The sequence below is a fragment of the Sorex araneus genome, chromosome 7 (assembly GCF_027595985.1).
Source record: "Sorex araneus isolate mSorAra2 chromosome 7, mSorAra2.pri, whole genome shotgun sequence".
In the NCBI taxonomy this organism is placed as follows: domain Eukaryota; kingdom Metazoa; phylum Chordata; class Mammalia; order Eulipotyphla; family Soricidae; genus Sorex; species Sorex araneus.
The window spans coordinates 19,189,172-19,207,892 of record NC_073308.1 but is presented as its reverse complement, the minus strand read 5'-3'; positions in this window follow the sequence as shown (position 1 = coordinate 19,207,892).

Sequence of the window (18,721 nt, the reverse complement as noted above, 5' to 3'; positions counted from 1 at the left end):
GAATTGTCCATACTATTTTCCAAAAGGGCTGAACCAGTGGGCATTCCCACCAGCAATGAAGAAGAGTCCCTTTCTGCCCACATCTGTACCAACACCGGTTGCTTTTGTTTTTTTGGATGTGGGCCAGTCTCTGTGGTGTGGAATGCTATCTCATTGTTGTTTTGATCTGCATCTCATCTGATGATTAGTGATGTCTAGCATTTTCTCATGTGCCTCTCAGCCATTCGGATTTCTTCTTTGGGGAAGTTTCTGTTCATTTCATGACCCCATTTTTTGATGGGGTTGGGAGTTTTCTTCTTGTAGAGTTCAACCAGTGCCTTGTATATCCTTGATATCAACCCTTTATCAGATGTGTATTGGGTGAATATCCTTTCCCATTCTGTAGACTGTCTTTGTATTTTGGTCACTGTTTCTTTTGAGGAGCAGAAGCTTCTTAGATTAAGGTAGTCCCATTTGTTTATCTCTGTTTTCAGTTGCTTGGCCAGTGGTGTGTTATCTTTGAAAATACCTTTAGCTTCAATGTCTTGGAGGGTTTTGCCAACCTTGTTTTCTGTGTACCTTATGGATTCTGGTCTGATGTTGAGATTTTTAAAAAAAATTTTATTTTATTCTTTAATTAGTGAATCACCATGAGGTTACAGATACAGATTCACACATTTTAGAACTTGTTTTTCCCTCATACAATGTTCACAAACACATCCCTCCACCAGTGCCCATTCTCCACCACCAATAAACCCAGTATCCCTCCCCCCCCCCACCATCTCATCTCCCCCCCACCCTAACCTGCCTCTGTGGCAGGGTATTCCCTTTTGATCTCTCTCACTCTCCAATTGGGTGTTGTGGTTTGCAATAGGGGTATTGAGTGGCCATTGTGTTCAGTCTGTAGTCTACTTTCAGCACACATCTCCCTTCCCGAGCGGGATCTCCAACCACATTTTACTTGGTGTTCCCTTCTCTATCTGAGCTGCCTTTTTCCCCAGCAAGAGAGACCAGCTTCCAAGCCATGGAGCCAACCTATTGATACTTATTTCTACTATTCTTGGATATTAGTCTCCTATTCTGTTATTTTATATTCCACAGATGAGTGCAATCTTTCTATGTTTGTCTCTCTCTTTCTGACTCATTTCACTTAGCATGATACTTTCCATGTTGATCCACTTATATGCAAAGTTCATGACTTCATTTTTTCTAACAGCTGCATAGTATTCCATTGTATAGGTGTACCAGAGTTTCTTTAACCAGTCAACTGTTCTTGGGCACTCGGGCTTTTTCTAGATCCTGGCTATTGTAAACAGTGCTGCGATGAACATATAAGTGCAGATGTCATCTCGACTGTACTTTTTTGTTTCTTTGGGGTATATTCCGAGTAGTGGTATTGCTGGGTCAAATGGGAGCTCAATTTCTAATTTTTTGAGAAGAGTCCATATTGTTTTCCAAAAGGGCTGAACCAGTTGGCATTGTGATGTTGAGATTTTTAATCCACTTTGACCTGACTTTTGTACATGGTGTTAAGCAGAGATCTAAGCCCATGTTTTTGCATGTTGCTTTCCAATTTTGCCAGCACCATTTGTTGAAGAGGCTTTCCTTGTTTCAATTCACATTTCTTGCTCCCTTATCAAAGATTATATGATCATATATTTGAGGGTGTGTGACAGGATATTCAACCCTGTTCCGTTGGTCTGTGGCTCTGCCTTTGTTCCAGTACCATGCTGTTTTAATTATTATCGCTTTGTATGATAGATTGAGGTTAGGGAGGGTGATTCCTCCTATATTCTTTTTCCTAGAGTTGCTTTAGCTATTCGTGGGAGGCTTATTGTTTTATATGAATTTCAGGATTGTTCGCTCCATTTCTTTGAAGAATGTCATGGGTATCCTTATAGGGATCGCATTGAATGTGTACAATGCTTTGGGGAGTATTGCCATTTTGACAATGTTAATTCTCCCAATCCATGAGCAGGGGATGTCTTCCCATTTCCTCGTGTCCTCTATAATTTCTTGAAGTAGCGTTTTGTAGTTTTCTTTGTACAAATACTTTACCTCCTTAGTTTAGCTGATTCTGAGGTACTTGATTTTTGAGGCACGATTGTGAACGTGATTGCTTTTTGCTCTTTCTTTCTTTCTTTCTTTCTTTCTTTCTTTCTTTCTTTCTTTCTTTCTTTCTTTCTTTCTTTCTTTCTTTCTTTCTTTCTTTCTTTCTTTCTTTCTTTCTTTCTTTCTTTCTTTCTTTCTTTCTTTCTTTCTTTCTTTCTCTTTCTTTCTTTGCTTTTTGGGTCACACCCAGCGATGCTCAGGGTTACTCCTGGCTTTGCACTCAGGAATAACTCCTGGCAGTACTCGGGGAACCATATGGGATGCTGGATATCGAACCTGGGTCAGTCGCGTGCAAAGCAAATGCCCTACCCGCTGTGCTATCGCTCTTGCCCCAAGGGATTGCTTTTTTCATGTCACTTTCTTCTCTCTCGTTATTGTTATTTGTGTATAGGAAAGCCATAGACTTTTGGGTATTTATTTTATAGACTGCAACTTTACTATATGAGTCTATTGTTTTTAAGAGTTTCTTGGTAGAGGTTGTAGGGTTCTCTAAGTATAGTATCGTATCATATCATCTGCGAATAGTGAGAGCTTGATCTCTTCCTTTCTTACTTGAATGCCCTTAATATCTTTTTCTTGCCTAACAGCTATTGCAAGTACTTCCACTACTATATTGAACAGAAGTGGAGAGAGTGGGCATCCTTGTCTCGTCACTGATCTTAGAGGGAAGGCTGTTAGTTTTTCCCCATTGAGGATGATGCTTGCTGTAGGCTTTTAGTAGATAGCTTTGACTATATTCAGGAAATTCCCTTCTATGCCCATTTTGGCCAGAGTTTTCATCATAAATGGGTGCTGGATGTCAAATGTTTTCTCTGCATCTATTGATATGATCATATGGCTCTTATCTTTTCTTTGGATGATATGATGGATTATGTTGATTGATTTCTGAATGTTAAACCAACCTTGCATCCCCGGGATGAATCCTACTTGGTTGTGGTATATGATCTTTTTGATGAGTTGTTGAATTCTATTTGTTAATATTTTGTTGAGAATCTTTGCATCCGTGTTCATCAGGGATATTGGCCTGTAGCTTTCTTTTTTTGTGGTGTCTTTGTTTGCTTTTGGTATTAGGGAGATATTAATCTCATAGAAACTCTTTGGGAGGGTTTCTGTTTCTTCATTTTTCTGGAAAAGCTTTAGGAGAACTGGCAATAGGTCCTCTTTAAATGTTTGGAACAATTCGCTAGTGAATCCATCTGGACCTGGGCTTTTGTTTTTGGGAAGACTTTTGATTACCGTTTCAATTTCCTTGATATTAATAGGACTGTTTAGGTATTCCAGGTCTTCTTGATTCAGCCTTGGGAGATTATAGGAATCCAGAAATTTATCCATTTATTCTAGGTTCTCTTGTTTGGTAGCGTCTTTGATAATCTTTTGAATTTCTTTGGTTTATGTTGTGATATCCCCCTTTTTGTTTATGATTCGGTTTACAAGGGTTCTCTCTCTCTTTTTCTTTGTGAGTTTTGCTAGTGGTTTATCAATCTTATTTATTTTCTCGAAGAACCAGCTCTTGGTTTCATTGATATTTCGGATTGTTTTCTGGGTTTCCATGTCATTGATTTCTGCTCTAAGTTTTATTATCTCTTTCCTTCTGCCTGGTTTGGGCTCCTTTTTTTGGTCGTTTTCTAAAATCTTAAACTGTGAAGTCAAGTTACTTATGTGGGCCCTTTTTTCTTTCCTGAGAAATGCTTGCAGAGCTATAAATTTTTTCCTTAACACGGCTTTAGCTGCGTCCCACAGGTTCTGGTAGCTCATGTCTTCATTATTATTTGTTTCCAAGTACCTTTTGATTTCTTCCTTGATTTCCTTCCTGACCCACTCATTATTCAGCATCAAGTTGTTTAATTTCCAGTTGTTTGATTTGGTTTTCTGTGTCTGTACATGATTCACTTCTATCTTCAGTGCATCATGGTCTGAAAAGATAGGTGTTACATGTCTATCTTTCTGATTCTGTTGAGGTATGTTGTGTGGCCCAGCACATGGTCTATTCTGGAAAATGTTCAATGTGCACTGGAAAAAAATATGTACTCTTTTTTTGGGGGATATAATGCCTTATATAAGTCTATTAGCCCTCTCTCTACTATTACTTCATTCAAAGCTAGTATTTCCTTAATGAGTTTTAATCTTCTTGAACTATCGAGAGGTGATAGGGCAGTGTTGAAATCTCCAACTACTATTGTGTTGTTCACAATGTCCCTCTTAAGGTCTGTTAGCAGTTGTTGTAGGTATTTAGCTGGTCCCTCATTGGGTGCATACACATTTAGGATTGTGATTTCCTCCTGCTGTACATATCCCTTGATTAATAAAAAATGGCCTTCACTATCCCTTCTAACCTTTTTCAACCTGAAATCTATGTTGTCTCATACTAGTAATGCCACCTCAGCTTTTTTGAGGGATTTATTTGCTTGCAGTGTTGTTTTCCATCCTTTGACTTTGAGTAACTCGGTATTTGATGGTGAAGCTTTCTTAGGGAGGGATTTGGTGGGCTTTGGCTTTCCAAATTTTCATGTTGCTTTTTCAGATAGTACGATGTCACTAGGACATTGGTGGTCAGTCTGGTGAGCCCACATAAAATACACATGAGATATAGTAGAAATGGCATCTGCATTTGTATGTTCATTGCAGCACTCTTTACAATAGCCAAGATCTGGAAAAAAACAGAGTGCCCAAAAACAGATGACTGGTTAAAGAAATTGTGGTACGTCTACACAGTGGAATACTATGCAGCTGTTAGAAAAGATGAAGTCATGAAATTTGTATATAAGTGTTTCAGCATGGAAAGCATCATGCTAAGTGAAATGAGTCAGAAAGAGAGAGACAGACATAGAAAGATTGCACTCATCTGTGTAATTTAAAGTAGCAGAATGGGAGACTAACACCCAAGAGTAGTAGTAGAGATATGGACCAGATGAGTCCAAACCAGGAGATTTGCTCTATGGCTTGGAAACAAGCCTCACACACTGGGGGAAAAGGCAGCTGAGGTAGAGAAGGGAAAACAAATAAAGCATGTTGGGAGAACCCATTCAAGTTGAAAGATACATGCTGAAAGTAGACTATAGACCAAACACAATGGTCACTCAATACCTCTGCTGCAAACTACAAAACCCAAAAGTAGAGATAACAAAAGGGAATGCCCTGCCGCAGAAGCGGGGTGCGGTGGTGGAGGATGGGGTATGGGTGGTTCGAAGGGTATTGGGAACATTGGTCGAGGAGAATGGAAACTGGTGGAGGGATGGGTAAACAATCATTGTATGACTGAAATGCAAACACGTAAGTTTGTAAGTTTGTAACTGTACCTCACGGTGATTCACTAATAAAAACTTTTTTAAAAAACTGCTAAAAAAGTGAACATGGAGTTCCAAGCATATATAGAAATGCAAGCCAATGGTGAATCAATATATTTTGGCTTTAAAGGAAAAAATATTTAACTTTTTTTAAACAACTTCAAAATTTCCTGTAAATTTTTCATCCAAAACCAATTGTCCAGCTTCACATTGTCCTGCTCTGTCTCAGAGTTCATGACATCTGGCTCTCTGGTTCTTGAATTTATTCTGAGTCTCATCTCTCACCAAACCCTTAAAGGGCTTCCAGGTAGCAGCTGTTTCATCAGAAACTATGGCATCATGTAAATCCTCCATCTTTGCAGGTAGAAATTCCTCTACTAGTGAGCTCGCTTTGTAACCTCCAAAGCGCCATTCCCTCATTTCTTTCAATTAATATGCTGTTTACTTCTGCCAGGAGTGATCTTTAAGTACAGAACCTAGTGTAAGCCCTGAGCAATGCCAGGTATTGCATATGCAAAAAATTAAGTTGTTCTATTGTACTTTTGATTGTGGAAAAATAGATATAACAATATAAATCAGTTGAACTTTTAAGTGTGCATTTCACTGATGTTGGCATGTTCACCTTTCTTGCAGCCATCATCCCCTCTGTCCTCAGCAATTTTCAGTTAAAAAATGAAATGTTTATCCACTTAACAATAATTGTTCACTGCCCTTTCCTTGTAAGCACCATTCTGCTTTCTGTCTCTGTGAATTGAATTACTCTAAGTAGTTCAAATAAGTAGAATCATATGGGATACTCTCTAGATACTCTAGGATACATGTATCTTCTGTCTGTGACATTTCATTTAACTATGCCCTCAAGGTTCATCCATGTGTAGCATGTAATAAAACTTTCTACTTTCTCAAGAATAATATTTGGTTGTAGAAACATCCACTGATGAACACTTAAGTTAGAGCCATTACTTGGCTATTGTGAATAATGCTGCTAAGGACACATGTATATAAAGGTTCCTTTGAGTCTCTTCCAATTCTTTTCAAAATAGGACCCAGGAGCAGAATTGCTGGAGCACATGCAATTCTATCTTTAATTTTTTTGTTTGTTTTTATTTTGGGGACACACCCTGCTGTGCTCAGGTCTTACTCCTGGCTCTGTGCTGAGATCACTTCTGGGAATGCTCATGGAAACATGGTGTGGTGCCATGGATCAAATCTGAATCGACATGTGCAAGGAAAATTCCCTACCCACTATACAATTTATTTGACTTCATCTTTAATTTTGCTGAGAAATTTCTACTCCATTTGTTTAAATCATAGGTGAACCATTTATATTCCTACCAGTAATGCACAATAAATTCAACTTTTTGTTTCTTGCCTAAACTTTCTTCTTTTTTGAAAAATAATTCATTATAGTAAACATAACAAAATATCTCAGTGTAGTTTGTATTTGTATTTCTTTGATGATTAGTTGTATTGGGTCTAGGGAGAGAGCTTGAGGGCTGAAGTGTAAGCATTGCATGCAGAAGCCCTGGGCTCAGTCCCCAACACTGAACACTTTTGTTCTCAAACTAAAGTTAACAAAGATAAACCCATTAGTTATAGCGACATTGTTTCCATTTGCTTATTGTACATTTGTATTATTTTGTTCTGTATTTATTCCTGTCTTTTTTCTATTATTTTATTTTATTTTATTGAATCACCGTGATAAGTTACAAAGCTTTCAGGTTTAAGTCTCAGTCATGTAATGATCAAGCACACATTCCTTCACCATTTTTAATAGGATTGTTTGCTTTTTTATTTATTGAATTGTAGGATATTCTTTTTATTTTAAATATAATATGCCTTTATCAGATAAATGATTTGCAAATATGTTCTCTCATTCTGGGACTTGACTTTTTACTCTATTTAGAGTTTCCTTTGAAAGGCAGACTATTTTCATTTTTATATAATTCAGTTTATCTATTTTTTGTTGTTTCCAGAGTGTTTGCTATCATATCCAAGAGCTCACTGCCAAAATCAGTGGTACATGAGACTTTCCTCCTATGTTTTCTTACTTGACCTTTTATTGTTTTGACTCTTCTATTTATATATTTGATCCAGTTTGAGGTTTTTTTAATATAAGAAGTTTATTGAGAAAGGTAGCAATGTAAGAAAAGAGGTAAGATAAGATAGGTGCTCAAAAGACAATGTGTGCTTCTCCAGAGTGGAGGGGGGAAGGAGGCAGGGACGGAGAGAGAGAGATGGAGACAGAGACAGAAACAGAGAGAGGGAGGGAGGGATAGGGAGAGACCCAGTATTCATCCCAGTGTTAAAATATGAAAGTACCCAACATCTGAAGAAGGAAGACATGGTCAACATGTCTGTGCCTCTACCATGTGCAGGGGCTGGCAACACATGTGCACCCCAGCTTGAGTTATTTGAAAAAATAAAATGTTAGTTTAGTGTTCAACTCAATTCTACTCTTTTAGGGAAGATGTGACCTCCCAAATGGTGCTCAGAAGGTATGGTTTCCCTCCTGGAATTCTTGCCCAACTAGTATGATGTTTCAATATAACAGCACCCCCCCCCCCAAAGTGGTCTGCTTTGGTCCTAATGTCCTACTCGCCTGGGGCCACTTTGTATCCTGCAAGTTCTTGGAGAACCAGGTGGTCCAAGACTGAACTGAGGTTGACCTCATGCAAGGCTCTGTGCTCTGACTCCTGTACTCATCTATGGCTCCTCAGTTCCATTCTTGTGTATGTGGGTAACAGACTTATCAGTGTGATTTGTTGAAAAGTTTGTACTCTCCCTGTTGAACAGTGCTGATTTTTCTTTATTTTGAGATAAAGTAACAAAGATTTCATATTTGAGTTTCAGTCATACAATGATTGAACATCCATCTCTTCACCAGTCACATTCTTCACCACCAATGTCCCCAGTATTACGTCCCCTTCCCAACTCTCTCCTTCCTCTATGGCAGACAATTTCCCCCATACTCTCTCTCTACTTTGGGGCATTGTGGTTTTCAATATTGGTACTGAAAGGCTGTCACATTTGGTCCTTTATCTACTTTCAGCACACATCTCCCATTCCAAATGATCCCTCCAACCATCATTGACTTAGTGATCCTCTCTCTATTCTAGCTGCCTTCTCCCCCAGCTCGTGAGACAGGCTTCAACTATGGGGCAATAGTTCCTGGCCCTTGTGTCTGCTGTCCTTGGGTGCTGAAATTTCTTTAAAAAATCATTTGATCAAAGCAACAGCACAGAGGGTAGGGCGTTTGCCTAGCATGCAGCCGACCCAGGTTCAATTCCTCCGTTCCTCTTGGAGAGCCTGGCAAGCTACCAAGAGTATCTCGCCCACACGACAGAGCCTGGTAAGCTACCCATGGCATATTCGATATGCAAAAAACAGTAACAAATCTCACAATCAAGACGTTACTGATGCCCGCTTGAGCAAATTGATGAGCAACAGGATGACAGTGATGCAGTGATACAGTGTTTGATTCCATTGGTGACTATGGTTGTCTTCATGCTATTACTAGCTTTTTTAAATTACTGTAAACTCATGACAATTTTAAAATTAGAAAAGAATATTTTTGGTTTTTAAAAGATTGTTAGGGTTATCAGGATTTTCTTGAGATTTAACATGAATTTTAGGATGGGTTTGTCTATATTTGTCCTTGAGTGGACAGACATTTATGAGACAGTATCTATTATATAAACCACTGTCTTCCCCACTATATAACTTAAGTATTTTCTTTATTATGTCCTTTTTGTTTTAACCTGTCCTTCTCCTTGATGAGACTAAAGACCTTGTCCTTTGTCTCCCCTGTTTCTCCTATGCTGCTCCCTGTGTGACCGAGGTGGACTCCAGACATGGTGGCATTACTTTTGCTGGGCAGCTACCACTGCTCAGTCAGATGATTGTCATTCTTTGAGAGTTTTTGCTTTCTCTCTGTGCAGAAAATTTTAGGTTTTCAGCATCCCGTATTTCTGTGTACAGAAGGATGGTTATGAGAAAATTCACTTATGCTATTGTAAATATAGCCCTCTGGCTAATGATGCTTCTGTGCAGCCAGTAGGAACACAGCTGGAAAACATAAAGATTCAGCTCTTCTCTGCCAACTAGATTTTAATGACCAAACCACAGAGGTTTAGACTATTTAAATAAAATAAGACAAATGGAAGAAAAAAATATAACATCCCTGTAAAAAAGTGTGTGTGTGGGGGGGTTGCGGTGGGGGGGATGAACAACAACAAAGAACAATGCAATTTGAAATCTGCAGGATTGTAAAACCAATGTTATATTTGAGAGGGGAAAAGAAGTGGAAACATTTCTTGGATATGCACGGCAGACACTCTTTGGAGTCTCAGTGCTTGACCCAATAAACTGTATTATTAAAACTTTGCAGGCCGAAATTTCTTCCTTTTTCCTTACAGAGATTTGGTTTGGTTTTAATTTTTCAGCTGTCTTCCAAAAGGAATTCCAACGTTTTTTGACAATTTTATCATTTCTGACTTAAGCCAGTTGCAAATCTCTTTGAAACAAGTAGGCCCAAGGGTGGCTCAGGCAGCTGCCTGAATTCCACGCAAATGTAAAAGTCTCTTCCATTTTAAGTGCTATACTTTTGCCATAATAGAATCCAGATGCCTAAACCATTCAAAGATTACCTTTTACAGTGTGAACAGAAGCATGAATGTAAGTGTTATGTTAAAATGTAGTTAGAGACCAATTGTTATTAAGCTTTGTGGGTGTACTTTCTGAGGAGAGTTGAGGCAGAAAAGCCCAGGGAAAAAGGCACAGAAAAAAGTCAGGTCTGGGAATGTCTTATCACATAATCACTGGAGAGAGTCATAATTAGATTAAGCTGCTACACATTACACATAATTAACAACAAAACAGATCAGGATTCTCCTTGGGAGATGGGAGCAGCAACTCAGCAAGCAGGAGCCAGGCTTCCTTCTGGGGATTCTCCATAGGAGGCAAAAACTAAGCCATCACATGACCATGTCCTGACACTTCCGTATTTGATCCTCATCCCAGTAGAACTGTGAGGTGAGCTTTACCTTGTTTCTGACTTCTACATGTGATGTAGTGAGCTCTCAAAACCTTAGGTCATTTGCAGTGCAGAAGCTTTTTAGTTTGATGTAGTCCCATTTGTTGATCTCTGTTTTTACTAGATTGCTTAGTTCCGTGTCACCTTTGAAGATACCTTTATCTTCAATATCGTGGAGGGTTTCGCCGACCCTGTCTTCAATGTACCTTATGGTTTGTGGTCTGATGTTGAGGTCTTTAATCCATTTTGATCTGACTTTTGTGCATGGTGTCAGGTCAAGGTCTAAGCCTATTTTTTTGCATGTGGTTGTCCAGTTGTGCCAGCACCATTTGTTAAAGAGGCTTTCCTTGCTCCACTTCACATCTCTTGCTCCCTTATCAAAGATTAGATGTTCATACATTTGAGGTTGTGTGTGTGGATATTCCACCCTGTTCCATTGGTCTGCGGCTCTGCCTTTGTTCCAGTACCATGCTGTTTTAATTGTTACCTCTTTGTCGTAGAGTTTAAGGTTGGGGAGGGTGATGCCTCCCATCATCTTTTTCCCAAGAATTGTTTTAGCTATCCGTGGGCGTTTATTGTTCCATACAAATTTCAGGATTGCTTGATCCGTTTCTTTGAAGAATGACATGGGTATCCTTATAGGGATCGCGTTGAATCTGTATAATGCTTTGGGGAGTATTGCCATTTTGACAATGTTTATTCTCCCTATCCATGAGCAGGGGATATGTTTCCATTTCCTCATGTCCTCTTTTATTTCATGGAGTAGGATTTTATAGTTTTCTTTGTATAGGTCCTTTACTTCTTTAGTTAAGCTGATTCCGAGGTATTTGATTTTCTGGGGTACGATTGTGAACGGGATTGCTTTTTTCATGTCCCTTTCCTCTGTCTCATTGTTTGCATATAGGAAGGCCATGGATTTTTGGGTATTGATTTTATAGCCTGCAACTTTACTGTACAGGTCAATTGTTTCTAAGAGTTTCTTACTAGAGCTTTTAGGCTTCTCTAGGTATAGTATCATATAATCTGCGAATAGTGAGAGCTTGATTTCTTCCTTTCCAATCTGAATCCCCTTAATATGTTTTTCTTGCCTGATGGCTATTGCTAATACTTTGCACTCATCTGTGGAATATAAAATAACACAGTAGGAGACTAATATCCAAGAATAGTAGAAATAAGTACCAGTAGGTTGGCTCCATGCCTTGGAAGCTGGTCTCACATGCTGGGGGAAAAGGCAGCTCAGATAGAGAAGGGAACACCAAGTAAAATGTGGTTGGAGATCCCACCTGGGAAGGGAGATTCGTGCTAAAAGTAGACTAGAGACTGAACACAATGGCCACTCAATACCCCTATTGCAAACCACAACACCCAATTGAAGAGAGAGAACAAAAGGGAATGCCCTGCCACATAGGCAGGGTGGCGGGGGAGGTGGGATTGGGGGGTGGGAAGGATACTGGGCTTATTGGTGGTGGAGAATGGGCACTGGTGGAGGGATGTTTTTGCAAACATTATATGAGGGAAAAACAAGCTCGAAAATGTGTGAATTTGTATCTGTACCCTCATGGTGATTCACTAATTAAAGAATAAAATAAATTAAAAAAAAAACTTAGGTCATTTTCTGATGTCCTGCTGACCCAGTATCACACTCTGCTTTCGTCCATGTTAAGAAATGGCTCTGCACCCCCCATTGCCCCAATGTATGAAGTCCCAAGTGCCAGAATAAGTGACTCCTTGTAGTCATTGGAATTGCCTGATGGTTAAATTTTAGACTGATCTAATGGTATGCAGTCTGAAGGTTTGCCTGCCACAAACTGCCCCATAATTTTTGCCTTCTGGACAATGTTGAGACACTGCTCACCAAGTATTAGGGAGCTGAGTGTGAAAGTGGATATTACTTTTTAAAATTGTATCAAAAAGTTCTAGAAAATTTTCACAGTAGACGTGACATCTGTACCTGTATGTTCATTGTAGCATTGTTCACAATAGCTAGAATCTGGAAACAACCTGAGTGCCCAAGAAGGTTAAAGAAACTTTGGTACATCTACACAATGGAATACTATGCAGCTATTAGGAAAGATGAAGTAGTGAAATTTGCTTATAAGTGGATGGTCATGGAGAATATCATGCTAAGTGAAATGAATCAGAAAGAGAGGGACAGACATAGCATGACTGCACTTATTGGTGGAATATAAAATAACATGAGACTGAGACCCAAGGACAGTAGAGACAAGGGCCAGGAATATTGCTCCATGGTTGGAAGCCTGCCTCATGAGCTGAGGGAGAAGGCAGCTGGTATAGAGAAGGGATCACTAAGTCAGTGATGGTTGGAGGGATTGATCGGGATGGGAAATGTGTGCTGAAAGTAGATAAAGGACCAAACATGATAGCCTCTCAGTATCTGTATTTCAAAACATAATGCCCAAAAGTAGAGAGAGAGTATGGGGAAATTGTAATAGAGGAAGGGAGAGGGTTGGGATGGGGGGCGGGGGGAGGATACTGGGGACATTGGTGGTGGAAAATGTGCACTTGGTGGAGGGATGGCTGTTCAATCATTGTATGACTGAAACTCAAATATGAAAGCTTTGTAACTATATCTCATGGTGATTCAATAATTTATTTTTAATTCTAGAAAATTTTATCCTAGAAAAATAAAAGCAAGAATTATTTCTATTAGTTCACATTTTAGGGCATCATTAACAGGCATTTTTTAATTCATGCACAAGGTATGTGAAATTCTTGAGTCTTTGAGAATTAAGAATTCGTGTTAGAGACCAGCCAAGATAAGCAAAGTAAGAAGCATCCAAAAAAGAACTCTTCGATAGCTAAGATCCCCAGTACTTTACCTGGGGATCTAGGTTTTATCAGTTTGAAAATGAAGCAGTTGGACAAACTTTCTAAGTGTTCCTCTTATTCCAATATTTTATGTTATTTAAGTACAAAATCAGAACAGACCCTCTACAAAAAAGATTTTTGTTTAATGAATGTGAATACAAAGTTTCTGTATCCCCAAACCTTTAGGTCATTATCATGCAAAACGGCCCATATTTCTGCTGAAAAAATAGTCCTTAAAAAAAAGGACAAGAATTATATCTTCATTTTATATATAACTGAAAATGGATTTGTGCTATCTGGGTAGGGGAGAATTAGTCATTATTGCCCACTAACATGATAACATTAAGTTCTCTTGGATCCTCAGAGACTAGACCAGAGGAACCAGAAGTTGGATGTTCATGAAAAAGTAGATTTTTGGGAAAAGGAAGAGGGTTCATAGGCTGGAATAGAAGGAGCCTTGGAAAGTAGTAATACACAGACTTCCTGCTTGTTCTTGTCCTTGTTCTAGTTCATCTTCTGAGTCCTTCTCCTCCTTTTTTCCTCCTCCTCTTTTTCTTCCTCTTCATCCTTCTCCCCTCTTCCTCCTTCTTTCTCTTGTTGACCTTTCTTCTCCTTTTCCTCCTCCTCCTCCCCCTCCTCTTCTCATTATTCTCATCAATTTCTTTGTACTTCTCTTTCTCTTCTTCTTCTTCCTGATTCATTTTTGTGTGCGACTTTACAAAGACACCAAATATAACTGAGAGAACACTGCATTAACTAATAATGATGTTTTTTTTCTCTCTCCAGAAAAGCAGAGGAATTTTATATCCCTGATGCTTCCATGAATGTATGCATCTTTTCATAGGATCATTTATGTACTATCTGTTGATTTCTGCTTTGCCTAAATAATACCAAAATCAAGTGCTTGATGTAAACCAAAACCTGAGATGGAAGTAAGTAATTAGAATTCATAAAACCTGTTTCTTTTACGTGCCCATGAATTGTTACTTTAGATAATGCTTAGTAGTGTATATCCCCAGTTCAGTATGTGAAGAAAGTTTGGGTCCCTTAGCCTCTGTCTTTGTTAATCAACATCTGACTATTTGTTTTAGGTATTTGGAAATAAAAATGTAATGCCTGCAGAAAGTAGGAATTATGCTTAGGAAAACACAGTCATGAATTAATAAAACAAATGCTTGAGTTTGTCATTTATGCAGGGCTATGAAATTGAAGATTATATTGGAGCTTTCTTCTATGCTTCTTGTTGCTATAAACCAGTAAGAAAGATAAGGAATCTAGAGTAGGCAATTATTATAGTACAAATTCACTTATTGGTCTTTGCCTGTTGTGATGGCATGTCTGGGGAAGAGTGAGTTCTTCCTCAGTGCAGAATTCCATATTTTGAAACAGTTATGTTCTATAAATATCCCAGATGCATGAATGTTGAGAATTTGGAAGGGAGGAGCTGGAGTGCTACTTTAAAAGTCAAAGTACTTGCCTTGTGTATGACCAACCCCACTTTGATCCTTGGCACTGCATTGGATCCCCTGAGCATTGTACCGGGAGTGATCCCTGAGTACAGAGCCAGAAGTAAACCCTGAGCACCTCTGGGGATGTCACTATCCCAAACCTCACAAAAAAGACAATTAGGGAGGGAGAATTAAAACCTAATTTTTTTGGTTTGTTTTTTCAGACGACATGATGTCATATATAGAAAATGTCAAAGACTTTATCAAAATGATATTCTAATAAATCACTACACTGAAGTTTTAGAAGACAAAATAAACATAATAATTAGTGGCCATTCTATAGATGAGCAGTGAATTGTCAAAAAGGAAGTTAAAAATCTTATTTATAAGGAAAATGCATGAAACAAAAGTGTTTTCATAAATATATTAATTTATCTTGAATAAAATACAAAAAGTGTATTTCTCACAACAAAGTGTGCTGTATGTATAATTATAAAATGTACCAAGCCATCAAGAACAAGATTGTGTCAGGAAATTTCCGTCAGCAAAGATCAAGAGCTTTAATTGCCCTGCAACCTGGCTAACAACTGATACTACCAAACTTTTTATTCTGTACCTTTTCCTGAAAGTGTATCTGACTGAGATTTTAATACTAGTTTCCTGATAACGTATAATGTTGAATATAAAAAGAAAGAAAATTCCCTCTTCCTTGAACTCTATACTATCACAACATTCCTTCTCTGAAACACAACCCTTCATTTACTCTGAGTTGTGTCTTCAGCTTTAGAATCAAAGTTTTTTACATTCTGACATAGTTGCCAATTGTCATCTCCTACCTTTTCCACCTTTGTTCTGCTGAGTAATGGGCCTCTTAATGATGCTTCCCATATAATAGGACAGAAAGGTTTAATCTGAGGGATTCTACAATCTTTCTGCAGAAGAGACTGTTACTTCCTTCTCTTGTTCGGAGAGTCTGCATTTGGGCATGTGGATTTGGGGGACTGGCAAGAAGCCAATGCTGTTGGGCAAGGAGGAGTCGAAAGGAAAGGTCTACGTCACCTGACTCATGTCCCAGGACCAGAGGAATCATAGCTATTAAACAAACAAGCATCCATGGAATATGAGGAAGACGGGAAGGAACAAATGGAGGTGAGAAGATGAAAAGTGAATGTGGGGGCAGACATCTCTGAAGGCAGAATGGGAACTCACTCAGGTTGTAAGCAGCTGGAGAATGGGACAGCCTAGGGGGGTTTGGCTGGGGCCAATGTTCTTACATCTTCTTTAGTGTTCTTTAAGAGTTACAAGTGGACATGAAAATTTCTGCTTTGGTGTACCATTCTTATTCAAATGTGACTCATCCCAGGACTGACCAGTGAGTCCTGGAGTCGACTTGGCATTGCTTATGCTTTTGTTCTGCAGGAAATAGCTTTTTTGTTCTGCTGGGAAATAGTTTGCTTTCACTTCAGCGCAGGTTCAAATGTTATTTTTTTTTTAGAGTAGCTCACATTACACCCTCTACCTTCCTGCTAGCAACCAGTCCTTCCGAAGCAATTCAGAAGCACTTTCAAATTTATATCAGTTATAGTATTAATACAATCTGGTGCATGCTATGTAGGAACACATTTGTCATCTTCCTCTGCCTGGGCTCAATCATATTTCCTAGCACCTCACAAGATACCTTGCATGCTGCATCTGACCAGGATTATTGTCCTGAATTGAATAAATCCAGATTCTGTCTGGTCTCAATCAATCCAAATATTCAAGTTTATACCATAGACTAGTATTGATATACTAAAACACACAAGGTTTAAAATATTTTATGTAACTGGAATATGGAGTGTTAATAGAATTCTACTCTAAAGTTTTTTCTTTGTTTAATACACAAGGAGGTAAATGGCTGATGCAACAATTTCAAGTCTGACTTTTTTACTGTCTCTGTTTCATACACATCTGAGTCTGTAATTTGAGAAGGTTATTTGAAAGAAATAAAAAGAATATTTTAAAAATATTGTCCTATTTTATTTGGTTATATTGTTTAGGGGATTTGTATGCCCACCCCTGTTCAAAGTTAAATGAACATTTTTAAATCCTTTTGGGGTTTAAGTGGAATATAAATAAAGAAAGATGAAACACAGTCTGTGAACAAGATGGAAAAAAACACTTGCATGGTGCCAGATTTGTGATAGCATAATGCATTGATTCACCAGGTCGTGCTAGTTGTTCTACCTAGCCTGCTTTTATTTTAATGATGTAAATACTTCAAAAGTATTCCTTGAATTCAACATGATTGATTTAATTCTAATAGATGCTCAGGGACTCCTTCTGACTTGGTGTTCAGGGATCACTCCTGGTGGTACTCAGGGGATTAAGCGGTTTTAGTGATTTTTTTTAAAAAAAGTTTTATGATTGAAACCCTTGTCTTTGGGATCACAGCATCGCCTGTGATCTACTCCCAATTCTATTTTCTTAGCTGATAGAACCCTCTAGCATCCTCTGGAGCTCAAGTTCCTTTTGTACGGAAATCCACCCCTGGCCCACCTGACTCAGGAGCAGGAGTCTTCAGGAGCAGGATTCTTCAGATTCAGGAATGAATCTAAATGGGAACCACTGGTAACATTTGACTTCAGCACACTTTAGAGATGTTTTTCAGGCCAGGAGGAAGGAAAAAACCTTTTGGAAGGGACCTGGAGCAGGTGTTCTTTAGTCCTATATTGAAAGATTAAATAAAACCAAACTATCAGCATACACTGTAGTCCTGGCTTTGATGTTTGAAACTACCTTTGGAAAAAGCTGACCTGTGAAGGTTGCTGGAGTGGAACAAGCCTTCAGCCTGATGTCAATGTATTTGGGCTGATAGCTACAGTTCTCTATCACCAGACCTTAGCATTAAATTCCACCCTTGTCTGCTGTGAGACTTTTCAGTATCTCTTTTATGTATTTAGAAAAAACTGTATTTAGGATTAGCCAGCTGGACTGTTTAGCTGATCCCAGTTCTGTGGCAATATCCAAGGTATCATAGTCGAAGTCAGCCCAACACATGCCTTCTTTTATGCATCTGGTTTAATGAGGATGTTCCCCTTGGCCACGCCAATGTCACAGAGCTTCTCCAGAGCCAGTGTAATCTGGTACTTGTTGACCTGGACAACCACAGTGAACACAGGTGTGTTGTCTTCCACCTTCTTCGTGGCTGACCCAGTGCTCAAAGGAAAAATTTGATAATGACATCATGGTCAAGTTTGTTTTTCCCAGGGATGCTCCCCTGAGGACATTTGGGCTGACTTCTGAGCCATAGCATTTGTGGTTTTGGGCCCATGGGTAACATGCCAATCTCTTTGTGGCTGTGGCTGCCTTCAAAACTTTGACTTTGGCTTCATCTTTGGGAGGGCAAGGGCTTCCTTCTTAATTTTTGGTGCCACTTTTGTAAAAAGGGTCTTTTTGTCTTTTCTAAATTGAATCACCATGAGATACAGTTACAAAACTTTGATGTCTGAGTTTCAGTCGTATAATGATATAACACCCATCTTTCTAACAGTGTGCATTTTCCACCACTGATGTCCCCAGTATCCCTCCTCTGCCCTTATCCCACCGCACCCCCGCCTCTATGGCAGACAATTTCCCTCTTACTCTCTACTTTGGGGCATTATGGTTTGCAATACAGATACTGAGAGGCCATTATGTTTGGCCCTTTATCTACTTTCAGCACACATCTCCCATCCCGAGTGATCCCTCCGACATGGAATATTTTGTCTTTTATGTTACTTGCTGCCAAAGTAAAGTTCCTTAGACCTTTAAAAGAAAGCATTTGTTGGGTTGACTTCCGACTATGATCCCTTGAATATTGTCACAAAACTGGGATCAGTTAAACAGTCCAGCTGGCTAATCCAAAGTACAGTGTTTTCACCATAAAAGAGACAACTGTAAACAAGAGAACAAGGAATCCAGGCAAAATAGATATCATTTTCTTAGTTTACAATTAAAGTAGAAAGAATAAATACATGCAAGGAATTATAGAAAAAAATGATAAAGTCACAGCT